The sequence below is a fragment of the Lissotriton helveticus genome, chromosome 4_1, assembly GCF_964261635.1.
Source record: "Lissotriton helveticus chromosome 4_1, aLisHel1.1, whole genome shotgun sequence".
NCBI lineage: Eukaryota > Metazoa > Chordata > Amphibia > Caudata > Salamandridae > Lissotriton > Lissotriton helveticus.
In genome coordinates this window covers 176,898,737-176,918,371 of record NC_136063.1, presented here as the reverse complement: position 1 = coordinate 176,918,371, position 19,635 = coordinate 176,898,737, and positions in this window count along the sequence as shown.

The window sequence follows — 19,635 nt, the reverse complement described above, 5'->3', positions numbered from 1 at the left end:
TCGGTACCTTGAGGGCTCGGGGACCACATTAACACTGTTGGACGACTTCGACATGGCCTGGGGGGCTTAGGTGCAGTGGTACTTGGTAGCATTGGGTTTTGGCGGTTACGGTGTCCTTGCAGGATATAGGGGACTGTTCCTTTGTCTCTCAGGAGGTCTATGTTCCAGGATAAAGAACTGGCAGGACTTTCGGACTTTGGGGACTAAGCAGGACAAGTTTTCTATTGGTGCAATTGCCGTAGTCATCAGGCTGGCCGGCAGGGTTCGTGCCAGCTCAGTTGCTGGGTCTTCTGTTCCTACAGGTGATACTCTTCACGTCCTTCTTCTTTCATCAGTCCATCAGGATCTGTTTTTCTGGTTCCAGGGACTCCCATAAATAATGAATATAGGGAGTTAGGGAGCATGGGGTAGGAGCCAATTGTCTACTGACCATGTAGTATAGTTCCTATATATCCTATACAGGAGTTGCGCGTTCGGATAACATAAACTGTGGGTTTGGTGGCAGACTGGTTCCGAGCATCCCTACCGGATATGTTAGCCTGTTTGCATTAGCTAGCTCACAGTGCCACTAGAATCTCCTCTTATGGAGGAGAGAATAGTTTCTGGCAACCTCAGAACATGACAACCCTGATCCCTCAGGATCGTGGAAACATTATACTACTTTTCACTCAGTCACTTGTGCCCACTTAGTTTGTCTCAGAGACACACAGAATAAACAGGCTAGGCTTTTCAATAAGAATTTATTGAACAGTTGTTATTCTAGTGTAGAACAGGTTTGCTGTAACAACCATTGGACAGTAGCAGAGATATATGATTAGCAGTACTACGAAAGTAAAGGGATGGCACAGTTCTACCATTTTAAAGTAATCATGAATATATACAAGTACATAATACACATGATAAGAAAGTGGTTACTCCTACAATGTTATGCCAAGAATCCCTCTAAGGTCTAGTCAACCCCATTACCTGAGTAAAGAGAGAATATGAGACCCCGTCCTGGTCTCGAGTTGGACACCCCACGAGGGATGTTAGAGCACTGCTAGCTGGAGCGTCTGCATGCAGGAACCTCAGCATCTCTGGTCAGTGTGTCAGCCGGGAAGTTACGGTCTCCTCTGTCTGTCTAAGCAAGACATGATGTTTATATACCCACAAGTCTCCCCAGGGGTCCTACATTGCTGTTACTGTGTCGGCCTAAAGGATAATGTCAGGCTTGAACTCTATACATAGATATTATACAGGAGATGTTTGTCCTGCTGTTAGTCCTGCTGTGCTTCCAAGAAGCCTCATGCATAATGTATGAGTTTCGAACTAGGGAAAACCCCGAGTTCTGAATGCAGTGTTGTATCCAGGTAAATGATCAGTCCCTATGAACCGTTATGTATGAAATGTAGGGAAGGATATAGGTGAAAGGTTGCAGTGTTACCTGCACCTACATAGGATGCCTGTATGGAATATAACACCCACTCCTCTTCCGACTGGACGACATATGTAACCTATGAGTGTACTCCCATTCTGACTAGACATTGGTATGCACAAAGTGTTAAAAACATTTCTTTAGCTAAAAATGTTTAAAAAAGTCAAACTAATTCTAAAAGACTTGAGTCCTAGCTCTAAAAAGTGTCCGTTTTTATAGTCTGAACAACTAATAACATTAGAAAAATGTTTAAAAAACCTCAAACAAATTCTGAAAGACTTGAGCCCTAGCTCTAAAAAGTGTCCGTTGTTATAGTCTGAACAACTAATAACATTAGAAAGCCATTCATGCACAAATCAATGAAAAGGAATGTCAATTTTGTATCTGTGATCCAAATTGAGCTTGTTATTAAAATGGCAAATTTTTTCCAGCACATGACAAGCCAAATGTGAGTCAAATGTTTATGTGTCCTGGCTGGGAGACGTAACATTTTCTTTGCTTGCTTCCGCAGTAGACGGCCACTGTAACACCTCGCAGAGTACGTCAATTGAGCACAGATGATGTTCCACGCTATCCACAGCCGATGCTGGGGCAGTCTGTGCGCTGTCCAAAGCCTGGGTGTCAGTGGAGGAGCTGGTGTCCATACCAACAGGTGTTATTACAACTTGTGGTGGCTCAAGGAATGCAGCCATCAACATTGGAATACGCTGAGGACATTGCAGTACATGGGCCATTATCGGGTCCAGTAGAGCATTCATGTCCGGTTGCACACATGATGGGAGTGTCAAACAAAGGTCTAACACGCATTCTTCTCCGTAAAACAGGCATCAGAGTACAGGTAAGATGCAGTCCTTCCGGACTGGTTGAAATGACAGGAACCAAGATGCACTTAGTTCTCTTAGGCGAGGCATGCCTAGATGTTGTACCATTCGGTCACGGTATTTCCGCTCCATGAGCGCTTTTTCTAGCTCCTTGGTGACTGGGACATCCATTGCGTAGCCTATAGAAGACAATCAGGGTACCTGCTATTAGAAACAGGATCAGAGGAAGTTCTCCAAAGATGCTTCAGAATACGGAGTGTATAAAGTTTGGTATAACTCCAAGTACCGTCTGAAAGGTGCTTAGAAGTCCAGAACCTATGGTCTAAAATAGGTGGACAATGCCAGTCGTATTAAACATGTTAACGATACGATTTACTATTTCTACGAAATGAAAAGGGCAGTTTGTATGGAAAAGCGACTTTATCTCAGCTGAAGACCTGGTGATCTCAAGTTCAAAAGTATCTTGAGCGGAGTTTTAGGGCACAGACTTCTGTAAAAGCATGGCTTTCATTCTGCCTAAAGTTTCAAACCATATTAAAGAAACATTCAGTGAATTCCATAAAGGCGCCTCCCTGACTGTATGTGTCAGTGGAAACAAAACTTGCATATAACAAGTAACCCTGAAAATAACTAAAACTGATGTAATATATGTGAAGAACACCTTTATGTCATCCAGGCACTTGGCGAGGGAGGAGAGCGAGTTTAAGAAAAATAGCGTGAGATTGCATGCTCTCACAAAAACGTGTCCACATATGGAACCCTACCTAGCTTGGCCTTTGTCGGGATATGATCGCTTCTTGTTGACAAGATTCCGATTCGATATGATTCATCTATTGTTAGCTGTACCAAGTGGGGCACATAGAGGACAAGTGTTGTCAGCTTGCGGCTGCGACAATAGGTCTCCACAAGATTTGGCACACTTTTTATTTTTCTGCCCGTATTACACAGTTCCCCGTAATCTGTTTTTAAAACCTCTACTTAAACAGCTGTATTTTGCACAAATCAGACCAGCACTTTATTACCTCCAAATGTTAAACAGTGAATGTACCATGTTTGTATGTAGCTTTTTAAAACTAGCATTTAAACATAGAAAAAGCATGGAAGGTTAATTAATTTTGCTACTGATAGGAATATCTTTTTAACTCAAATTGTACTTTTATCTCTTTTAACTATAACTTTGTAATCCCGCTTGTGTTCGTGTTCATGTGGCAACACTCTTCTTATAATTTTTATTGTGTGTTTAATGTCTATGAAATGTACTTTTATGATTGTTATATGTAAACAATCGAATAAAGATATTTTACTTACTAAGTAACCCTGTAGCTCACGGATACCAGATATGCGATGCCTCTGAGCATTCCGCAGCAGCAAAGACTGTTCAGCATTAAGTAACTCCCATTAGAAAGTAGCCCAAATGCTGGAGTAGTCACTGCAGCTGGGGCACCCCTCAGATGACAGGACAAGTTCGCCACTGAACAATAACAAGCCCCGTGCAGCATAATGTCCTGACATATGAGCGATCCATTTAAAACGCTCTCACAGTTTGTATCACTAAGAAACACTTCTCGATCCCCACTCCAGCATTTAAATCTGTATGGTAATTCCCAAGATTCCTTCATGTATTCCTTACCCATTTTTTCATATTTGCCTGCCTGCTTTTGTTCAAGGCAGTATTAAAACTGAAAAGTAGTGACCGGTAGAGTTATGTGGCCATGGATTAGCCTATCTGTGGATGGTGACTCTGCCACTGTAAATAGTAATCTATCCAGTTTTTTGATACGCTGCATTGCATATTCTGCTCCCCTTTGTGTCATTTCTATCTGTTTATCTGTTAGATTGTATTCAGAAAACAGAGACGTACTGTTGATAAAACGCCAAGGCACATAGCCTGCACGCAAAGATTGCAGCGTACAGCTCAACAACATATTAGAACGTAACTGAGATTGCCTGCGTTGTGATATGGCCAAATCTTGTTTTAGTATGTCTATCACAGAAGATACAATGTTGCCTAAGGAATATATCCTGGAGGTCAATATTGTTAACCCATTGACTACCACTGCTAGAGATTTTTCGAAGTTATAACCGTCTATTTCCCGTATTCTCTCTGCGGCCTCTTCTTGGGATATTTTCCAAATTTAATTGTAAGCAGCATAAATGTCAGCATATATGAAACATTTCTGATGTGGCTTCCTGGGACCTAGTAAAAAATCCCTAAGATCCATGTCTCATGTAAGTTAGGATAAGTGCTGTTTCACCTCTGTGAATGAGGAGGATTTTAGCCAATCAAGGCGCCACTTCCCAACACTGTATGATGTAACTAACCTTGGTTGTTCTCTTTGTACATAGCGTGGATCTGGTCTATGGATACTGAACCCTTTGTTTCTACCCAAAAATCTGGATTGACAGCTATTGGTGTATATGGGCCAAATCAACCATTTTATCCAATCGGGGTCTGATCTATTGTATTGCATTATGTCATCTAACGTAACCCCCCTTGTGATGTTTCATTACCCTCGGTTAGTAATGGTGTTGGTAGCCGAGGTGTGTTCAAGTCTTTGTTCTTGGCTAGTCCAAGGCAAGACGTCTGTTGTACTGTCTAAATAAAGCTTCAGTTCCCTGCACCTGCCATTTCCTAGTACCCCAGACCGATTTTAAGTCTATGGTGTCTTTACATGAGTCGTAACCTGTTCAGACAACTGGGCAATAAAGGAAGCAGAGTAAATCTGTTTGGTGCTTGTCAACATATTTTTTTGTGTTGATGTTGGTGCAACCTTATAATAATATGAGGCTGGGTCAAACATATTAAACCCTGAAAAATATGGAAACGTTTTGCAAATGTTTTGGAACTGCCTTTTGGTGGTTTTGGACAATGTTCCCACTGATAATATGTGAACACATTTCTAGGATTAGCAGATTTATGCAAAAAATTATGACCATAATGCTGATAATAATATATTGATTTGTAATCTGCTGAGCTCTCCAATGTTTCACTATTAGAAATGCAGCAGATTTTCCTAAATCTCACAACATGATATTAACAGTTTGAAAATGCCAATCATTAGAAAATGTACTTGAGGTAATTATATCATTTAATGATATTTTAAGTAAATGTGGAATAAAAAAAAAAAATTGTTAGGCCAAATATATTGAAATCAACCTTGTCCAAATGATACCATCTGGTACAGGAACTGTTGAAATGTTCACTGACGACAAGTCTCTTTGGGGCATATTACCAAGCTTAATTATCGCTATTGCTTGGTTAGAGACAAAAATTTACCGCTGAGCTGCGGCGATTTTTATAGCAGATAAACCTTGGTATTACCAAGGTTTATCGCAAATGCGATAAAAATCGGCCGCAATGCATGAATATCGCTGAAAAGTCAGCGATATTCATCCATTACTGAGCTAATGCTCTTAGCCATGTTATCCACCTCCCATTGGATAACATGGCTAAGAACTGCTCAGGGTAGGTGTTAGCTTTTGGAGATATTCGCGCTTAGCGCGAATATCTCCAAAAGTTGGTAATAGGAGATAGCGGTGTTAGCGACTGTTTCCAGTCGCTAACATCTTGGCACGCCCACTTTGCATGTCATTAGTGATAAATATCACTGACATGCAAAGTGGGGCCCAAGATGGTCGCTATCTCCTACTAGCTGTCGCTAACTGGTGTTAGCGACAGCTAGGTAATAGGGAGATAATTTTATCTCCGCTTTCTTGGCTTTTAAAGCCAAAAAAGCGGAGATAAACCCCCTTGATAATATGCCCCCTTGTTCTTGATGAGATGATTGATGTGGTTTTTAAATTAAGCTCACTTCTTGGGCAGCAGAGCTTTGCCGAATGTATTGTCCACTAAGATGCATGTTAAAAACTATCACTAAGCTTAACCAGAAAAGAATCCCGCAAGTTACCCATAGTTCTACCCATGGTGTTACCAGGTAAGTTTTCCTAAGGCAGTTCAGAAAGTCTTTAACTTGCTGCTTGCGTGTTTTTTGGGATGGCTTCATTTCAGGTTCACTTGGATCCAAAGAAAACGTATCAAAGTTTATAAAGTAGCCAGAAGCAGTTTGATCAATTGTTGGAATTGCATCAGGGTTTGTTGAAATCGTAGTTTGCACTTGTCAAGTCATGTTGACGTAGAAGTCTGTATTTGGATGAATAGCAACTTGTGTGTTATTTGGAGTTTCATTTTGAAGTTGAACTCCAGGTTCAAGAGGAACGAGTTCCATAGCATTGTTGCATAGTCCTCAATTCTGTACATTTGACTCCTCGAACATGATGAGTCTTTCCGTTTGAACTTCTTGAATTGTAGCGAGAGGAGGATGTCTGCTACTTTGGAGAACACATGGCCTGCTACTTAGTATCGTCCACATAGTGTGGTTTGATTAAGTCAATTGAGACAAATCTTTTCTCCTTTTTTCCGGCAAGAGGCAGTAGAAGTACAGTTCTTGTTACTTCAATGGCTAGAACCGGTACAGGTCTTCTGTAAGATGGTCCAAATTCTTTCTTGTCCACTATTTTCTCTCTGACCAGATCCCCGACTTTTGGGACTAGACAGGTCTTGCCGTGACTGATTTGACTTCCCCATTGGCAGTCTGCTTCAGGCAGACATTGCTTTATTGTGTCCTGGATTCATTTAGATCCTGTAAATTAGCCAAAACTTCATGGATGTCAAAAGATGTTTCATCTGCCACTGCGCCTTCACAATCAAGATCAGGTACCCACATTCTTGTCCCAAATAGGACCTCATATGGAGTGACCCCCCCTAGAGAACCTATTGTCATGTTATTGAGAGCCTGCTGGACTCCATAAAGATGTTTTACCCAACTTTCACACCTGCCTAATACTCTAGCTGTTAAAGATTGAATTAAGTCTCAGTTTTTTCTTTCCACTACCGAATTTCCCTCAGGATGGTATGGAGATGAGTACCGCAATACTACACCTAAACTTCCCATGGCCTCCTTGTAAGCCAGAGAGCTAAACGCAGGGCCCTGGTCAGAATATACTGTGTCAATTGCGTATGTCCCTATGAAGACTCACAAATCTTTTATAGCAGTTTGAGCGTCAGCTGAGCACTGGGGCCACACCCAAAGGAATCTCGAGCAGGAATCCCCTGCTACAATTACTTTGTAAGGGACTGCAGTGGTTCAGATAGACGCACGCGAATGGACAGTCTGATGCTGTCTAACAGTGGGATCTATGCTGGACGTGCTACGGTGGACCCTCTTTTCTGTTGACAAATGACGCACTTTAAGACGAAGTCTTTGGTCTGCTTTGTTAACCTTGGCCACCAATAGCGTGGTTTCAATAAGGAAACAGCCACCGTTGCTCCTGCACGATCAGAACCTATCCCTTTGTGTGCTGCTAGATTTAAACCTACCCTACGATCCTTGTTGAGAATTACTCCTTCCCCCACTTCAGGAATCTTAGCAAATGGACTGTTATTGTCATCTAGCTTGTAGGAGTACTTGAGTAGAAATCTTTTTGGTACGGCAACGCTGTTTTTGTATGAAGCAAGAACAGCCACCATAATCTCACCGTCTATTTTCTTTTTAGAGTGATTGCAGCTACGGATACCGTGCATACAGCCCCCTTTGCGGCTTCATCAGCCAATGAATTCCCTTCAACATGAACGCCATCACGCTGATGACTCAGTGTAAGTATCACGTGAGTCCTAGGTAGTTCGGACTTTAACTCCACTACCTGTTGCCATAACATTTTATGCTTAAGTGTGCCACCTTTTGCATCTATGAAACCATTTTGAACCCAGTATTGCATATATTTATTATATGATGCACACAGTAAAAGGAATCGCACACAATATGTGGGGAATTCTCAATCTGAGTTTAAAAGTGCCAGTATCAGTGCATTTATTTCTGCCAACTGTGCTGTCCAGTCTCCTAGAGATTGTGTTTCAGTACAACTTGGATGGAACTTTCCATCAAGCATGCAACCTTTAACTATTGCACATGCTGTGCTATATTGTTGCTTACTTCATATGGCCGGTTGAGCAGATCCGTCAGTTTAAATTATATATTCATACTGATCCAGAGGCATTATTTCATTAGGTAGAGGATATTCTTGTTCGTATGGCAGGAATGCTTGTGTCTTTAAATTTAGGTCTTACCTGTATTCTACAGCTGTTGCAGTGAGGGAATTAGCCCATTTTATCCCTCTCGGCTTTAGCGTTAGGAACGCTTGCCTTTGTTGCAGCCTCTAAGGCTGGAACCGGAGTCACTACTATTATTCGTTTCCCCTGAGCCACTGGTTCTTTCTCTCATTACAACAGTCTGTACTGCTGTCAGAATCTTTTCTTTGGATGCGGAACGCATCTCAGTATTTGTGTACAAATGTGATTTGTATGCAATTGGTACTGTTTTACCTTCATTATAGGTGTACCCAGGTTGACCCACAATTATACGGATCACCAGGTTGTGTAAGTTTACGCGTGTCTGTAGGTGTTTGAAAGCTATCGCTTGTAAGGAACGTAGTGTATTGGTGTGTTCCTGTGTCCAATTTCTTGCTGAGAAATCAGGTTTTATTAAGTCGTAGAAAGGTTTTACTCTTTCTGCGTAATCCAAAATGTATGTACAACCAAAATGTAGGAATCCCAGTATTGATTTTAGATTTTTTAATGATTTTGGAGGTTGGAGCAGCACACATGACAAATTGGCTGTCAGGCTTTTTCCTCTACTTAAAAGCTCATATCCCAAAAGCAGGACACTGAGGTGGGCAATTTTTGATTTTTTAAAGTTAAATTTGTAGCCCTCAGGTGTAAATCCCAAAATTATTGTATTTACCCTGTTCAAGTGTTCATCTTGGTCATTGTCCATCACATAAATATCATCCACATAGGACAATGACTCTTCATCTAATTTGTTTTTTTTAAAAATTCTTTTTATTCGACCATTCATAATACCAATTACAATAATTTGGGCGGCAGTAACTATGGAGATTCCCGCCTCTCTGTAGCACAGGTGACTGATGCCCCACCCACTGCAGAGAAGACCATAGTGAAGGGTGGAATGGTGGACTGCTCCGGGACTCACACAACGCGGAGCTGGGGGCCCCTGCCGGGACTTTCCAAATATTTTGTAATGATTGAAGCAAGTTGATGTAAGTTGAGCAGTGACAATGGGAGCCTAGCTGGAATGCTCGCTGTTTTGGTCCGATTTCACCATGAGCAGCCGTGAATCTCCCGTGTAATTGCTGCTAGACGGGTAGACTGGATTGCCGAAATCAAGGAAGAACAGGAGGCCGAAAGCTGAAGGAAAGCTGAAGGCTACTCGCAACGCTGTATCCACGCTCGGTCAGAGCATGAAGCATGTTTTACTGCCCAGTAAATACAGCTGTTTGAGGCGCAAGGTTATGCAGCTAGGTTGATTTTTTTAAAACAGCAAAAGCTACAGATCCCCCACCAGGAAAAGCCCAATTGAGACTATGAGCCAGTGGCAGAGAGTGTGACCAGCAAGAGGAGTCAAGACGGCAGGGAGGCGAGTGAGGCATTGTTTATTACTGGCTGGGTCGGCAAACAGCTGGAGGGCTTCAGAGAAATTTAAAATAAGATGGGCAGACATCAGAAACAAGCTAATTCTGTAGCGAAAGTGGATGGAGCGACCAGGCTGAAAGCCGAACAAGCATTTGCAATGCAATAGGTCTCGCATTAGGAAAGTTTGAGCTATTGGTATTGTAAATGACACATTTTTTATTTACGTGTTAGTTTTGAAAATAGCAAAATTAATAGCTTTGTCATTTACAATGCCAATAGTTATAACTTTCACAAATGTGACACCTATAGCATTTGTAATACAATATGTGTTGTATTTACGTGACTTAGATGTATTGATATTACAAATAACAATGGCTTTTTTTAAAATAATTAATACTTAAACAAAAGTTATTGTAATTTATAATGGCAATAGCTTACATTTTTGTAAATAACCTTTGTGAAGATTATGTTCAGTGTATTTTATTGTGACATAAATCCAAAAGTGCAATATTAACATCTTTTTGTGACATTTGTAATAAAGCTTGAAACATTGAGAGCACATATTTGAACCAGTTGTTGTTGAATGGTTGCACAGATTGATGCTGTGGTGGCGCTGAGTGATGTTGTGGTGGCGACGATTGATGCTGTGGCGTTCAGTGATCGATAGATAGATAGACAGAGTGATGGCGATAGATAGATAGAGTGAGGGCAATAGATATATAGATAGAGTGAGGGCGATAGATAGAGGACGATAGATAGATAGAGTGAGGCAGATAGATAGATAGATAGATAGATAGATAGATAGATAGATAGATAGATAGATAGATAGATAGATAGATAGATAGATAGATAGATAGATAGATAGATAGATAGATAGATAGAGTGAGGGCAATAGATAGAGTGAGGCTGATAGAGTGAAAGCAATAGACAGATAGAGTGAGGGCGATAGATAGAGTGAGGGTGATAGATAGATAGAGTGAGGGCGATAGGTAGAGTGAGGACAATAGATAGAGTGAGGGCAATAAAGTGAGGGTGATATCAATCAATCAATCATAGCATTTGTATAGCGCGCTACTCACCCGGGGGGTCTCAAGGCGCTTGGGGGGGGGGTCCGCTACTGCTCGAACAGCCAGGTCTTGAGTTGTTTCCTGAAGGCGAGATGGTCCTGGGTCAGTCGAAGGTGGATGGGGAGGGAGTTCCATGTCTTGGCCGCCAAGTAGGAGAAGGATCTGCCTCCGGCGGTGGCTCTTCGGATGCGTGGTACGGTGGCGAGGGCGAGGCTAGTAGATCGTAGCTGGCGGGTGGGCGTGTAGAAGGTCAGTTGGTCGTTGAGGTACTTGGGGCCCAGGTCGTGGAGAGACTTGTGGGCGTGGGTGAGGAGCCTGAACGTGATCCTCTTGTTGATGGAGAGCCAGTGCAGGTCCCTCAGGTGGCCGGAGATGTGGCTGTGCCGGGGGATGTTCAGGATGAGTCGGGCGGAGGCGTTCTGGATGCGTTGGAGTCTCCTCTGTAGCTTGGCTGTGGTTCCGGCGTAGAGGGCGTTTCCGTAGTCCAGTCGGCTGGTGACGAGTGCCTGGGTGACCGTCTTCCTGGTTTCGGTCGGGATCCATCGGAAGATCTTGCGGAGCATGCGTAGGGTGTTGAAGCACGATGAGGAGACGGCGTTGACTTGTCTGGTCATCGAGAGGGAAGAGTACAGGATGAAGCCCAGGTTGCGTGCGTGGTCTGTCGGCTTGGAAGCGGTGCCCAGGGCGGGAGGCCACCAGGAGTCGTCCCAGGCAGAGGGCGATGGTCCCAGGATGCGGACTTCCGTCTTGTCTGAGTTCAGTTTGAGGCGGCTGTTCTTCATCCACTCGGCGACGTCTTTCATCCCTTCGTGTAGGCTGGTTCTGGCTGTGTCGGGGTCCCTGGTGAGGGAGAGGATCAGCTGAGTGTCGTCGGCGTAGGAGATGATGTTGAGGTTATGTTGGCCTGCGATGGCTGCAAGAGGTCTCATGTAGACGTTGAAGAGGGTGGGGCTGAGCGACGATCCTTGTGGTACGCGGCAGATGACTTCGGTGGCCTCGGAACGAAACGGGGGAAGGCAAACTCTCTGTGTTCTTCCAGCGAGGAACGAGATGATCCACTCCAGTGCCTTCTCTTGGATGCCGATGTTGCTGAGGCGTTGGACTAGGGTGCGGTGGCAGACAGTGTCGAACGCTGCGGAGAGGTCCAGGAGGATGAGGGCCGCTGTTTCCCCATTGTCGAGCAGGGCTCGGATGTCATCGGTGGCTGCGATCAGGGCGGTTTCGGTGCTGTGATTGGCTCTGAACCCGGACTGCGAGGGGTCGAGGGATTCGTTCGTCTCGAGGAAGGCGGCCAGCTGTCTGTTGACGATTTTCTCGATGACTTTTGCAGGAAAAGGGAGGAGCGAGATGGGGCGGAAGTTCTTGAGGTCGGTGGGGTCCGCTGTTGGTTTCTTCAGTAGGGCGCTGAGCTCGGCATGTTTCCAGCTCTCCGGGAAGGTGGCGGTGTTGAAGGAGGTGTTGATGATGTTCCGGAGTTGGGGTGCGATGGTGGAGTCGGCCTTGTTGAAGATGTGGTAGGGGCAGGGGTCGGTCGGAGATCCAGAGTGGATGGTGTTCATCGTGCGGGCTGTGTCTTCGGTGGTCACCGTGGTCCAGGTGCGAAGGGTGGCGGTGGGGGGCGTTGGTTCGACGGTTGGGTGCGTGGATGGTGCGCCAAAGCTGTTGTGGATGTCGGCGATCTTGCGGTGGAAGAACGAGGCGAGAGAGTCGCAGAGATCTTGTGAAGGCGTAATGTCGTTGTTGCCGGTGCTGGGGTTGGAGAACTCTTTGACGATGCTGAAGAGTTCCTTGCTGTCGTGGGCGTTGTTGTCTAGTCGTTCCGTCAGTGATTTCTTCTTGGTGGTGCGGATACGCTGGTGGTGCTTGCGGGTGGCTTGTTTGAGGGCGGTCATGTTGTCTGTGGTTCGGTCGCGGAGCCAGGCTTTCTCAAGGGTGCGGCAGTTCTTCTTGGAGTCCTGGAGTTCGCCGGTGAACCAGGAGGCTTTCTTGCTTCTGGGTCTGCTGGGAGGGTTCTTCAGTGGTGCGAGGTCGTCGGCGCAGGCGGTCAGCCACTGTGTGAAGTTGCGGGCTGCTTCGTTGGGGTCCGTTGTGCTGGCGGGTGGGCTCTTGCCGAGGGAGGTGGTGAGCTGGTCGGCGGAGATCTTGCTCCAGATCCTATGAGGAGCCTGTTGCGGGTGATGGTGGGTCGTGGTTCTTCTGAAGCTGAAGTGTCGCAGCTGTGGTCGGTCCAGTGGAGTCCGGTGGCGTGGCTGAAGGTGATGCGCTGGCTGGAAGAGAAGACGGGATCAAGTGTGTGGCCGGCGTAGTGGGTGGGGGTGTTGACCAGTTGCTTGAGTCCGAGGTTGGTGAGGTTTTCCATATAGATAGATAGATAGATAGATAGATAGATAGATAGACAGATAGATAGATAGATAGATAGATAGATAGATAGATAGATAGATAGATAGATAGATAGATAGATAGATAGATAGATAGATAGATAGATAGATAGATAGATAGATAGATAGAGTGAGCGTGATAGATAGATAGAGTGAGGGTAATAGATACATAGAGTGAGGGCAATAGATAGAGTGAGGGTGATAGATAGATAGATAGAGTGAGGGCGATAGATAGATAGATAGATAGATAGATAGATAGATAGATAGATAGATAGATAGATAGATAGAGTGAGGGCGATAGATAGATAGATAGATAGATAGATAGATAGATAGATAGATAGATAGATAGATAGATAGATAGATAGATAGATAGATAGATAGATAGATAGATAGATAGATAGATAGATAGATAGATAAATAAAGTGAGGGGGCGATAGATAGAGTGAGGTTGATAGATAGATAGAGTGAGGGCGATAGATGGAGTGAGGACAATAGATAGAGTGAGGGATAGATAGATAGATAAATAAAGTGAGGGGGCGATAGATAGAGTGAGGTTGATAGATAGATAGAGTGAGGGCGATAGATGGAGTGAGGACAATAGATAGAGTGAGGGCGATAGATAAAGTGAGAGTGATAGATAGATAGATAGATAGATAGATAGATAGATAGATAGATAGATAGATAGATAGATAGATAGATAGATAGATAGATAGATAGATAGATAGAGGGCGATATATAGAGTGAGAGCGATAGATAGATAGAGTGAGGGCGATAGATACATAGAGTGAGGGCAATAGATAGAGTGAGGGCGATAGATAGATAGATAGAGTGAGGGCGATAGATAGATAGATAGATAGATAGATAGATAGATAGATAGATAGATAGATAGATAGATAGATAGATAGATAGATAGATAGACAGATAGATAGATAGAGTAATTATGTGGCGTATAATTATGTGGCACTGAGTGGTATTTGGAGTGTATGTTGCGTTGAGCGCAGTGTAAAGATGTAGCATATAATTATGTGGCACTTTGTGGTATTTGGAGTGTAAGTTGCATTGAGTGCAGTGTAATTATGTGGTGTGTAATTATGAGGCACTGAGGGGTATTTGGAGTGTATGCTGCATTGAGCACAGTGTAATTAGGTAGCATATAATTATGTGGCACTGAGTGGTATTATGAGGAGTGTATGTTTTATTCAGTAGAGTGTAATTGTGTGATGTGTAATTATGTAAATGTCAATTGATACTTGTATAGCGCACTACTCAACCGCAAGGGTCTCAAGGCGCTTGTACGAATACCGCTGTGGAACCCATCTTGGCTTTCCCTGTGAGGTGTCCACTCCTGGGCACCCCCAAGGTGGAGGCCAGGCATCCTTAGCGTTGTGGGGGCCGTTGTGGAGATTAAGCAAGCTATTGCCCAAAGTTGCAGAGTGGGACTCCATGATTGGAATAGGCACCGAGGCGAGAATTATCAGGTCCGTAGAATTTTTGAGCCCAAGACCCGCCTAGGCGGGGAATTGAACCCTGGTCCCGGGCTAGACCTCTGCATCAGGGTATGCCACTCTAACCACTGAGCCACACTTCTCCACTATTATGTGGCACTTAGTGGTTTTGTTTGGAGTGTATGTTGCATTAAAATTATGTAGCATATAATTATGTGGCACTGAGTGGTATTGTGTGGAGTGTGTGTTTTATTCAGTACAGTGTAATTATATGGTGTGTAATTATGTGGCACTGAGTGGTATTTGGAGTGTATGTTTCATTGAGCGCAGTGTAATTATGTAGCACATAATTATGTGGCACTGAGTTGTATTGTGTGGAGTGTATGTTGCATTGAGTGCAGTGTAATTATGTAGCATATAATTATGTGGCACTGAGTGGTATTGTGTGGAGTGTGTGTGGCATTCAGTAGAGTGTAATTATGTGGCGTGTAATTATGTGGCACTGAGTGGTATTTGGAGTGCATGTTGCATTGAGTGCAGTGTAATTATGTGGTGGTGGAGGTGGTGGTTGTGGACATGGTGGTGGAGGTGGTGGTGGGTGTGGTGGTGGATGTGGTGGTGTTGGTGGTGGACATGGTGGTGGTGGATGTGGTGGATGCGGTGGTGGTGGACGAGGTGGTGGTGGATGTGGTGGTGGTGGACATGGGCGTGGTGGTGGTGGTGGTGGATGTGGTGGTGGTGGTGGATGTGGTGGTGTTGGTGGTGGACAAGGTGGTGGTGGTGGACGCAGTGGTGGTGGACGTGGTGGTGGTGGACATGGTGGTGGTAGTGGACGTGGTGGACGCGGTGGTGGTGGACGAGCTAGCGGTGGATGTGGTGGTGGTGGACGTGGTGGATGTGGTGGTGGATGTGGTGGTCATGGTGGTGGATGCAGTGGTGGTGGATGTGTTGGTGGTGGACATGATGGTGGTGGATGTGGTGGTGGTGGACGTGGTGGTGGTGGACATTGTGGTGGTGGATGTGGTTGGCATGGTGGTAGTGGATGTGGTGGTGGACGTGGTGGTGGATGTGGTGGTGGACGTGGTGGTGGTGGATGTGGTGGTGCTGGACGTGAAGGTAGACATGGTGGTGGTGGACGTGGTGGTGGTGGATGCGGTGGTGGACATGAAGGTGGACGTGGTGGACGTGATGGATGTGGTGGTGGTGGTGGACGTGGTGTTGGTGGACATGGTGGTGGTGGGTGTAGTGGCGGATGTGGTAGTGGACTTGGTGGTGGACTTGGTGGTGGATGTGGTGGTGGGCATGGTGTTGGTAGTGGATGTGGTGGTGGTAGAGGTAGATGTGGTGGTGGTGGACGTGGTAGTGGCTACGTGGTGGACGTGGTGGTGGCCGTGGTGGTGGTGGTGGCCATGGTGGTGGTGGTGGACATGGTGGTGGTTGACGTGGTGGTAGATGTGGTGGACATGGTGGTGGTGGAAGTGATGGTGGTGGTGGTGGATGTGCTGGTGGTGGAGGTGGGTGTGGTGGTGGTGGTGGGCATGGTGTTGGTGGACATAGTGGTGGTGGACATACTGGTGGTGGTGGTTGTGGGCGTGGTGGTTGTGGACATCGTGGTTGTGGATGTGGTGGTTGAATGTGGTGGTGGTGGATGTGGTGGAGGTGGTTGTGTTGGTGGTGGTGGTTGTGGACGTGGTGGTTGTGGACGTGGTGGAAATGGTGGTGCTGGATGTGGTGGTGGATGTGGTGGTGTTGGTGGTGGACATGGTGGTGGTGGTGGTGGACATGGTGGTGGTGGTGGTGGACATGGTGGTGGTGGACGTGGTGGTGATGGTAGTGGAGGTGGATGTGGTGATGGTGGTGGTGGACGTAGTGGTGGAGTTGGGTGTGGTGGTGGACGTGGGGGTGGTGGACATGGTGGTGGTGGACATAGTGGTGGTGGACGTAGTAGTGGTGGACGTAGTGGTGGTTGATGTAGTGGATGTGGTGGTGGTAGATGTGGTGGTGGTGGGGGTGGGCATGGTGTTGGTGGATATAGTGGTGGTGAATGTACTGGTGGTGGATATGGTGGTGGTGGTTGTGGGCGTGGTGGTTGTGGACGTCGTGGTTGTGGTGGTTGAATGTGGTGGTGGTGGATGTGGTGGAGGTGGTTGTGTTGGTGGTGGTGGTTGTGGACGTTGTGGTTGTGGACGTGGTGGAAATGGTGGTGCTGGATGTGGGTGGATGTGGTGGTGTTGGTGGTGGACATGGTGGTGGTGGTGGTGGACAGGGTGGTGGTGGTGGTGGACAAGGTGGTGGTAGACGTGGTCGTGGTGGTAGTGGTGGTGGATGTGGTGATGGTAGTGGTGGACATAGTGGTGGAGTTGGGTGCGGTGGTGGTGGTGGACGTGGGGGTGGTGGACATGGTGGTGGTGGACATAGTGGTGGTGGACATAGTAGTGGTGGACGTAGTGGTGGTTGATGTAGTAGTTGTGGTTGTGGTGGTAGTGGTGGTGGACGTGGTGGTGATGGGCGTGGTGGTGGTGGATGTGCTGGATGTGGTGGTGGATGTGGTGGTCATGGTGGTGGATGCAGTGGTGGTGGATGTGTTGGTGGTGGACATGATGGTGGTGGATATGGTGGTGGTGGACGTGGTGGTGGTGGACATTGTGGTGGTGGATGTGGTGGACATGGTGGTGGTGGATGTGGACGTGGTGGTGGTGGTGTTGGTGGACATAGAGGTGGTGGATGTAGTGGTGGATGTGGTGGTGGTGGAGGTAGACGTGTTGGTGGTGGACGTGGTAGTGGCCTTGTGGTGGATGTGGTGGTGGCCGTGGTGGTGGTGATGGACATAGTGGTGGTGGACATGGTGGTGGTTGACTTGGTGGTGGATGTGGTGGACATGATGGTTGTGGTGGACGTGGTGGTGGTGTGGAGATGGGTGTGGTGGTGGACGTGGTGGACATGGTGGTGGTGGACATGGTGGTGGTGGATGTAGTGGTGGTGGATGTGGTGGTGGTGGTTGTAGTGGTGGTGGTGGTTGTGGGTGTGGTGGTTGTGGACGTGGTGGACATGGTGGTGGTGGACATGGTGGTGTTGGACGTGGTAGTGGTGGATGTGGTATGGTGTTGGTGGTGGACATGGTGGTGGTGGTGGTGGACATGGAGGTGGTGGATGTGGTGGTGGTGGTAGTGGGGGTGGACGTGGTGGTGGTGGTGGACGTGGTGGTGGTGGAGGTTAGTGTGGTGGTGGACGTGGTGGTGGTGGACATAGTAGTGGTGGACATAGTGGTGGTGGATGTGGTGGTGGTGGATGTGGTGGTGGTGGAGGTGGTGGCTGTGGATGTGGTGGGTGTGGATGTGGTGGTGGTGGACGTGGTGGTGGTGGACATAGTGGGGGTGGATGTGGTGGTGGTGGTGAATGTGGTGGTGTTGATGGTGGACATGGTGGTGGTGGTCATGGTGGTGGTGGACGTGGTGGATATGGTGGTGGTGGATGTGTTAGTGGTGGACGTAGTAGTGGTGGACATGGTAGTGGTGGACGTGGTGGTGGTGGATTTGGTGGAGGTGGTTGTGTTGGTGGTGGTGGTTGTGGACGTGGTGGTTGTAGACATGGTGGACATGGTGGTGCTGGATGTGGTGGTGTTGGTGGTGGACATGGTGGTGGTAGACATGGTGGTGGGGGACGTGGTGGTGGTAGTAGTGGTGGATGTGGTGGTGGTGGACGTGGTGGTGGAGGTGGGTGTGGTGGTGGTGGTGGACGTGGGGGTGGTGGACATGGTGGTGGTGGACATGGTGGTGGTGGACATAGTGGTGGTGGACGTAGTGGTGATGGACGTAGTGGTGGTGGATGTGGTGGCGGTAGATGTGGAGGTTGTGGACGTGGTGGTTGTGGTTGTGGTGGTGGTGGTGGTGGATGTGGTGGTGGTGGGTGTGGTGGTGGTGGATGTGCTGGATGTGGTGGACGTGGTGGATGCGGTGGTGGATGTGGTGGTCATGGTGGTGGTGGTGGTGGTGGATGCAGTGGTGGTGGATGTGGTGGTGGTGGACATGATGGTGGTAGACGTGGTGGTGGTGGACGTGGTGGTGTCATATAGATACTGCTTACCTATATACCGTGTTAGGTTAGCATGAGCTTATTAAATGTTTAAACGCCATTTTTCCTTTTTTCTGCTTCTGCACACGGCACATAATTGTTGTTTTAGCTTTTAGCCTAGAAGAACGTTGTGATTTACATGAGAATATTATGGTATTGCTCTGATATCAGCTTTGCTTGGTAAACTATGTCTGTACAGTGAGTGCTGAAGCTTCAAGGATAACTCGACACAGGATTGTTGTGAGGTCTGATCTTTGCACCTTCATAGACATAACATAAGTGCAGCTCCTGCCAAATTCTGGCTTTAAGAACGTTTTATATTGCTTTGCTTGGGGCACACGTTACACACTTGATGCGGTTTGCATGCAGAGAGCTGGTGGAAGATGATGTGATCCCTTCACACTAGGATCTTGAGGTATGGGGCCACCCTGCTAAAACCCAAAGAGACCTTCTTAGATATTGATATAATATGCTAGTTAGGGAGGGTGAGAATTAGGTGTTGTTAACCCTTATTCATTACAGCCTTTTAGCATGCTGTCACCTTTTGCTTTCTATGGACTAGTAACTATGCTGATAACTTTGCTTCTGATAATATGTTTCCTTGTATTATCTAAGATACTGCGTTTGAGAAAACGGCATTAGTAAATAAATATTTCAAATGTGCACGTGTCCTCATTTACTCCACGTTCTAGTTTGAAATGATTGTATAACGAAACAGTGCTCATGTGTTATGACCAATGAGACACTGTAGCTAGCTCGGTAAGGGGATTTTGGGTCCTGAGGTGAGTTTTGGGCCACCCTAATTCACTGAGGTTCCAAATCTCTATGCACAGTTCTGTAGGAGAAGGGAATCCCTGCTACATGGCGCCCATTCGTTGGTGGTCTTATATCATGGCACTCGAGTAGTATATCTTTCACTCCTTAACCCCTTCACTGTTGTTTCTGGAAAACGG